The 7247-nt window shown below is 46.5% G+C and overlaps 1 protein-coding gene across 1 annotated transcript in view; it reads left to right on the top strand.

Annotated features, from left to right (window-relative positions):
• The first annotated feature begins 4085 nt into the window (after positions 1–4085).
• The window catches only part of BZRAP1 (benzodiazepine receptor (peripheral) associated protein 1), a 48367-nt gene continuing 45205 nt past the window's right edge, over positions 4086–7247 (top strand). The window contains exons 1-3 of the mRNA XM_010179465.1: positions 4086–4190; positions 5064–5147; positions 6600–6689. The gene's annotated coding sequence lies outside the window, so the exon portion shown is untranslated. The remainder of the gene's footprint in view (positions 4191–5063; positions 5148–6599; positions 6690–7247) is intronic.

Below are 7247 nucleotides of genomic sequence, written 5' to 3'. Positions count from 1 at the left end.
GGCCGGGCCTTGGGTGCCTGGAGCGCCCGGTACCCCCAGCTCCGGCCGTCTGTGGGTTTCCCGAGCCAGGGCGGCACCGTGGGGTCCGTGGCTCCCGGTGGGTTTGCCTGCTGTGGGTTCACCCCGTTCATCGCCGAAGTTTTCAGTTCCCGTGGCAGAATTTCACATCTGCAGCCTGTGTGAGGGCGGGCTGCTTATCTTCCCTCCCAACTGCCACCGGCTGCTCTCGTTATTACCCCTGGCTCTTACAGAGGATGTATTGAATATTCATTCCCTGTTCCTCTTTTCCAAGTCACTTTTGCGTTTAGAGGCCCCTCTCCTTCAGCTGTTTCTTCCATTATTTACTATTAATCATCGTTGTCTCCTTCCTTTGTACGTTTTCTGTCTCATTTTTGTGTTGGGGGAAGCAGTGCTGCACACAGTATCCCAGATGCTCTGTCACTGATTTATGTGGTGGCATAATGAAGTTTTCTCTCCCCTTTTTAATAGATCTCTTTGCCTTTTTGTCTAAGCACTGGGTTCTATTAAAACAGCATTTGTCTGGTGGCCCTCTGTAATCTCTCAGTCTCATGAGGCCCTCTTCACTGTTTGTCCCTGCTACATCAGTACTTGGAGAGCATGGTTCCTGCTGCCTCTCTGTCCTCTAATTTTTACCCAAGAGAAAACCTTCACCCTTATCCCATGGTGGCTCACTGCAGAAGCCTTTCAAAGCACCATAGCTGAATGTGTTCAGAGCAGCCAAGTAGGTTGTACCTACTCCATCTCACTCACCCGTTTGCTTGCTAACACCTTAGAAAAACTGTAGATTTGTGAGTGTGGTTTGGTTTTTTTCCCCAATATATGTTTGTTTGGTTTTGTTTTTAAGTACCTGCCTAATCTTTGTTGCAGTTTTTATCAGTTTGCCTGGAACAGGTGTCAGATGTAGTGGTCTGTGTTTCCCCAGATCTCTGCTGGAATACTCTTAAAAATTTGACGTTTGCCACTTTCCAGTTATTTCCTATTAGGCTGGTGCTGGAGGAGTGACACACTGCACACCTTGTTTCGGTTACTGCTGAGATGAGTGATCTGGTTCATGCCGAAGGGGTTTTTTGAACTCTTGAATGATTATTGTTTAATCTTGGTGATTTGTTCCTGTTTATTTTGTTGGCTTCTACAGTTGTTATTACAGACAGTTCAGCTTGAGAGAGTTCCTCAGCTCTGTTGTTGATAGTTTGAGATTTCTCCCCTGGTGACCGACCCCTCACACTCCCAGATACCTCCATGATGACGAAGGGATGCACAGACTTCTTTTTTCCCCCCTCTGTTCTGCCCTTGTTTTCCTCGAACAGCCCTTCCATATCTTGGTTTTCAACTGACCCTGCAGATTCTGTCAGACAAGAACATGTATTACGGTCTTTTTTATGGATACCCTTTATTTCTCTGATTCAGGAGAGTCTGTCCTCATTGTCCCCAGCTGTAAAGAACTTCCTCAGAGTATAAAGGGCAAGCTTCTCCTCCGAGTGTCCTTGGGAAAATCCCATTTTTCTGTTCTTCTTCTGATAGCTCGACTTCTTTCTTTAGGGTTTTGGGGTGATGCTTGTCTCTGCAATGCCAAATCATAATTCAGTAGGGATTTCTTTCAGTGGCGATGCTGGCTTAAACAGCCTCCTGCCCCCCCCGCTTGTTCCCACTGCGCCTTCACTTGTGTCGGCGCAGAGCACATGGAGCAGTGGGACGTGACAGATCTGAGTCAAGAACAACCTAGCAAACCCAGCCTTCTTCCCTGCATCAGTTTTCTGGTCCAGCTCTGCCTGGCACTGCACGGAGCTGCCCTGGCCGGGCTGAGGAGATGGGCCGTGGTTAGGTGGAAAACCCTGCAGTGATCGTTTTGAGGCAGGATTACAACGCTGCGTCCTGGGTGCCAAGGGCAGAACTTTCTGAAAGGTCTGTTGGACCTTTTTTCTAGAAAGTGTTCAACATTTTTGATTGACTGCTTTAACTGCATGCTTTAAACTTCCTGGATGTTTTCCATAGCACAGGTACTTCTGTCCCTGCTGTCTGTTTGACTTTAGCTGGTACAGCCTGGGCACGCTGGTGAGTGCTACAGCCCCATCCTGCTCTCTCGGCCGGGGCTTCTCCAATGGCAGTGCCCACCACAGGTAGCACTGGGGTGGAAAGCAGCTGTTTCAGTGATATTTAACTGTGGTTGAGCACCTGGCTCATTCGTTGAGCGACTTCCAGTGCCTGCTGTGAATGAGGTGGCACAGCTCCAGGTCACAGCTCTCTTCATGGTGTGTGCCAGTCTCATTTTTCGGTTGTTTAATATGGTGATGGGTCTGGGTCTTGCAGAAAAACAACAGTATATGAGCATGTGGCTGGGGGCATGTCTTTGTTTTTTGGGAGGAAATTAGGTCCATGAGAGCAAACTTAAAACGTCATTGTTTTTGTAAGTTGTCTGTAATTAGGAATGTCATCATTTTGTTTTGCTTTTTGCTGGGAAACGATGACAAACAAGCAGATTTGCCATCTTGCATGCCTACTTGCAAGAGAACGTGACTCATGAAGCACAGTGCGTGGCACTTGTGCCGTGGGTATCTAACCTTAGCTGGGATCCACGAGCATTCCTTGGGACCCAATTTCATTGAACTTGGCTAAAATGCAACATTTTCAGTTTGCAAGGAAGAACAGTTTTGGAGGGGAGGTGTGAAAGACAGATTTAGAACTGAGTATGTACCATGTGGTTTAAAACGAAAAAGCCTCAGAAACATTTGCACATGGATATTCCAGAGTTAAACACTGGTTCTGCAGCACGTCTGACAGCTCCCAGGGGCTGGGTCAGAAGGTGCCGTGGCTTGGGTGAAGGCTCTCGAGACTTCTGGCCACTGGTTGGTGCTCAGGCTGCCAGGCTCCCATGGGAATCTCAGGAGGGTGGTTTCAGGGTTTTCCATGTAGAAAATCTGAAAACATTGATAGTCTGGGCTTGAATGTAGCCTTTTAGGGCTTTTGGCTTTCAGCAGTGGAGCCATGAGTATGGGCATAGTTAAAACCAGGGTTTCAAGCCTAAGAAAGGTAAAAGAAATGTTGTTTTAGGTGCAGTGCTTAGACACTGTCCTAAGGGCTGACTGTAAAGGGAGCTCAGGCTTAGGAATGCAGACCCCTTAGTGCTGCAGGTGTTCAAAGTGAAACAAGAAATCCCACTTCTGCTGAGAGGCCACCCAGAGGTTAAGGGCTGAGATTTCGTGAGATTTCTCGAAATCCTGCTGCTTGCTCACTGTAGGCTTTGGTGATCCTAAAGATCTCCTGTCCCTAAAATGTATTTATCAAAAATACTTTTAAATGCAACATGTAAAATAAAACATGACCGGCGCCCTTTTTCTTTCCTTTTACCTCAGGCCTTGGCCCTGCTGTCAGGGAGTATTCTAGGCAGATAACACAAAGTCAAATATCAGTTGAGAGTGAAAATTCAGAGCATTAAAGGTGCATTTGTAGCCAGTATTAAAAGGGAGTTTGTTAGAAAGTTGAGTACAGACACGTACAGAAAAGTGTCTCGTTTGGTGGCGGCACATAGGCTGTAGCACGCCTGCTGCCATTTCAGTCCTCAGCTACCAGCTGAGGTGGGGTGCTCTATTTCTTGGTATTTTTTATCTGCTCTTCCTTGCCTTTAGATCCTGAGACCTCACTGATTTCTGCTTTCTGCTGTTTGTGGGGGTTGTGTTCTCCCTTCTGACCATCTTCCATCGTCTTCTTACTGCTTTGTAGAGGGCCGTGTTGCTGATGCCTCTCATTGAACCCTTAGATGAGGCACAAGTGGGGACTGGGATCTGAGAGCCTTCTGGAGCCGGGTATTGCATGTGGGTGGTTTAGTCAAGCTGGGTTGATTGGTGCTGGGCTCCAGAAGAATTGCAGCACAGGTTTCTGGTGGCTGAGAGGTCCTTGGTGTGATGTTCACCTTTCTCTGTGCAGTTCAGAGATCAGGGGTTTTCATACGGAGCGTTGCTCTCCCAGGCGGTGCTGCCAGGAGAGCCTCTTCTCCCTCGATGTGTGTGGTGTGCTCTGTGGTCCTGGCTGTCCCAGAGCTCTCTGACATCTCGCTTGCTTTCCAGGTGAAACCAGGTGTGCAGCCTCTGGGACCTGCCTCTGAAGGACATGAAAATTTCCCTCCCAAAAATGCAATAACAGACCAAGAGAGCAGCCAGCAGATACAGCAGCTGGTGAGTTGGGACTGGCTTTGGGTGAAGGAGTGCTATACTTGGGGTTTTCACCCATGCGATCCAGGCAGAGGTTCTGGGGACTGAAGACTTTTTAGGTGCAGCTGCTCTGCAAAAGTTGGAAGCTTGGGGAATTGGTGCAAAAACACAGACCCTCTGCATGGAGAGTGTTGCTGGGTGGCAGCTCCAGGTACTGGGCTGATGGGGGAATGTGTCGTGCTAAAATGAGAGGGAAATGCCAGTAGATTCTCTGCTGTGTTTAGTTTAGCCTTATTTGAACAGGGAACAAATATGACTGACCTGGGACAGATGTTGCATGAGGAATATGTCTCTTGTGAATTATTCCAGCAAACTAGGACAGTTCGCAGGGAGGTTTAGCAATTCTAATCTAGCTGAGGAAACAACGATGGTAGCGAGTGACTGCAGATAAAGGTATGTAGCCAGAGAATGTCTGCTCTCTGTTAGATGTCATTTGGATTAGAATAGAAGCTAAGATAGCACGGCTGGTGTTTCAAGCTGAATATTTTGCACAGCTCTGTCTTTTTGTCCCCCACATCCTGTCTTCTTTTCTCTCCTGTCCAAATAGAAACAGTCTGTGCAAATGGGAAATGGAGAACTGCTTCAGGAAGATGAAAGGTTTGGGGAAGAGAGGAATAGCTGTTTCACTTGAAAATTTTTTTTGTTTTTACTAAGTATTTAAAAAAATCTCCCTTGGTTTCTGTATTCTTTCTTTGTCGCAAAGAGATTTTCTTAAGAAAATAAAAATAGCTAATACAGCCTTGAGGCCTGAAGAAAAACCCTGAGAAGCTGGGCTTGAATTTCTTATGCATTGTAAGAATGTGGACTTGCTGAACTACTTATGGCTGTTTTGTGCAGGAATCTGAACTCAAGAAAAAGCGCAAAAAATGTGAAAACCTTGAGCATGAAGTGAGGAAAAAGCATAAAAGATGCAAAGAACTGGTGAGTGTTTTTGTTGCCCACTGGTGTGACCGTAATGGTAGAAGAGGAGCTAGGTTGTTGTGTGCCTTTCTTGGATTCTCTTCAGTTTATCTTAATAACGAGTTACCAGTCTTTCTCTTAATTTGAACAGTGCCACAAAGTTTGGGCTCCAGCCCTTGAGGTTGGAATTGTTTACTTAGTCTTTCAGCTGGCTGTGGGTTGAATACAGCTACGTAAATCATTGGATGTAGCTCTGTGACCTTTGCTCGTTTGTGGAGATACCTACCATTTTCATACGCACTCCGGAGAGGTATAGAAAGGTTTCTGCAGATGGTAATTACACAAACCTACAGTCATTTGCTTGTGCTTCTTATTTGTTGGATGAAATCTCGCTCGTGTTTGATTTCATGAAGGTTTTACGGATCGTATCACAGCATCTGGATTTCTTCGTTCTGTTTCTACTTCGCTGAGCAGCACTGGTGGCATGAGTGACTATGACAGTCTATAGTTTCACCCAAGGGTGCTTTCCTTCTGAATAGAGGTTTTAGGTCTTGCTCAGATCTCAGTTCAGGTCAGTTGTAATGCACAGCTCGGGCTCACGTGCAGATCATAGTGCTCAGCCTTGTTGTCTGGGTTGGAATGGGATGTTTAAGGAATAAGTTGGTCATTTAATGTTGTTAGCTTTTGAAGATCAAGAAGGGACCAATTCACCTTGAAGTACTGGGGCTGAGACTCTGTGTGCACAGGGAGTTAGCTCTTGGGATAGCCAGAAAATATTAGATGATCCATAAAACACTGGGATGGGGAAGTGTGTGTGTGTGTGTGTGTGTGTGTGTGTGTAGTCACGTGTGGCTATGGAACTGTTAAATTCCTCTGTTGCTGCACAAAGTTGCTGCAGATGGACTGGACCTGACAAATTCAGTCGATGTCTCTCCAGATGTCCATGGTCTCCTGCCTGCTCAGAGACAATATTCCGTAAAGGCAGAATGATTGCTGGCTCATGTTGCTTTCTTAACTCCAGACAATCCTGGTTTCAGACTAGAGTCAACCATTTAAAACACCCTGAGTTTGCAGTCTAGAACTCTCTTTAGCATAATTCTTCCATATAAGTTTTCTTCCTTAACTGAAATTTGTCAACAAGACTCTGAGCTTGAACCAGCAGTGAACCTTGATGAATTTTTGTGGGTGGAAATGGAGTTCTAGACAGCAGTGTGTAAATAATGTAACAAGGAATTGTCGTCCTCATTCTGGGCTTTGAGGCCACGTAAATGGGAAAAGAAACTTAAGAGATCAACTGGCACAGAGCTGATGCCAGCTTGAGCTGTGCTGCACACTGTTGCTTCGTACCCCTCAGGCAGCATCGCATCAGCATCTTGCTCCATCAGTGAACAGGAGCAGCAGAGCTGCTCTGCAGGATAGTCTGGGGGAGTTGATCTGAGGGCCTTGGTGTAGTAACACGCTATTTCTGGACAGGAGATCCAGCTGCAGGAGGTACAAAGTGAAAATGCACGACTGGCCGAAGAGAACCTGCAGCTGAACGAGAAGGCTGGATGGGCAGGACAGGTAAGAAGCAATATCTTTGTTTGTCAGATGGAGCATTAGCTTCTCTGAAATTTTGCTGAGAACTTGCTAGCATGCTGGGTTTTCAGATTGCCAGCTGAGTAGTGGTCGTGTGCCCATCTGTGTACCTCTGTGTCCTGCTTACCCCATGGTACCTGCAAGCAGAACATTTAATGGCCTTATTTTTATCTGTTTCTCAAGACTTGAGTGAGATGCTTTGTCTGTCCTTACGTTCATATTTCATTTACCTGTGGTAATTTGTTAATGAGTTCATAACCAAAGATGGACAGTGGTTGGAGGGGAGCAGTGTGCACTGCTCAGAGTCCTAGCAGAGCAGAACCCATCACTGCAAGCAGTGCAAACGTGTGGTGTGTCTGGAAGTCCTCAGTCACCTCTGACTTTTTTCTTTGTTGTCCTTGAAAAGGCGTTTTGGTGGCTGATGATGGGGCAGGGGAAAAAGCCAGCTCTGCAATTCAGAGCTGCCTTTGCCACGTGGAAAACCCAGAAGCTTCAGGTCCTGGGACAAGTATCCTGCAGGATACTTGCTCTGTTCAGTTTGCA

The sequence above is a fragment of the Mesitornis unicolor genome, unplaced genomic scaffold (genome assembly GCF_000695765.1).
Source record: "Mesitornis unicolor isolate BGI_N332 unplaced genomic scaffold, ASM69576v1 scaffold6222, whole genome shotgun sequence".
Taxonomy (NCBI): domain Eukaryota; kingdom Metazoa; phylum Chordata; class Aves; order Mesitornithiformes; family Mesitornithidae; genus Mesitornis; species Mesitornis unicolor.
Note: the sequence above shows the minus strand (reverse complement) of the source record. Positions and strands in the feature narration are given on the sequence as shown.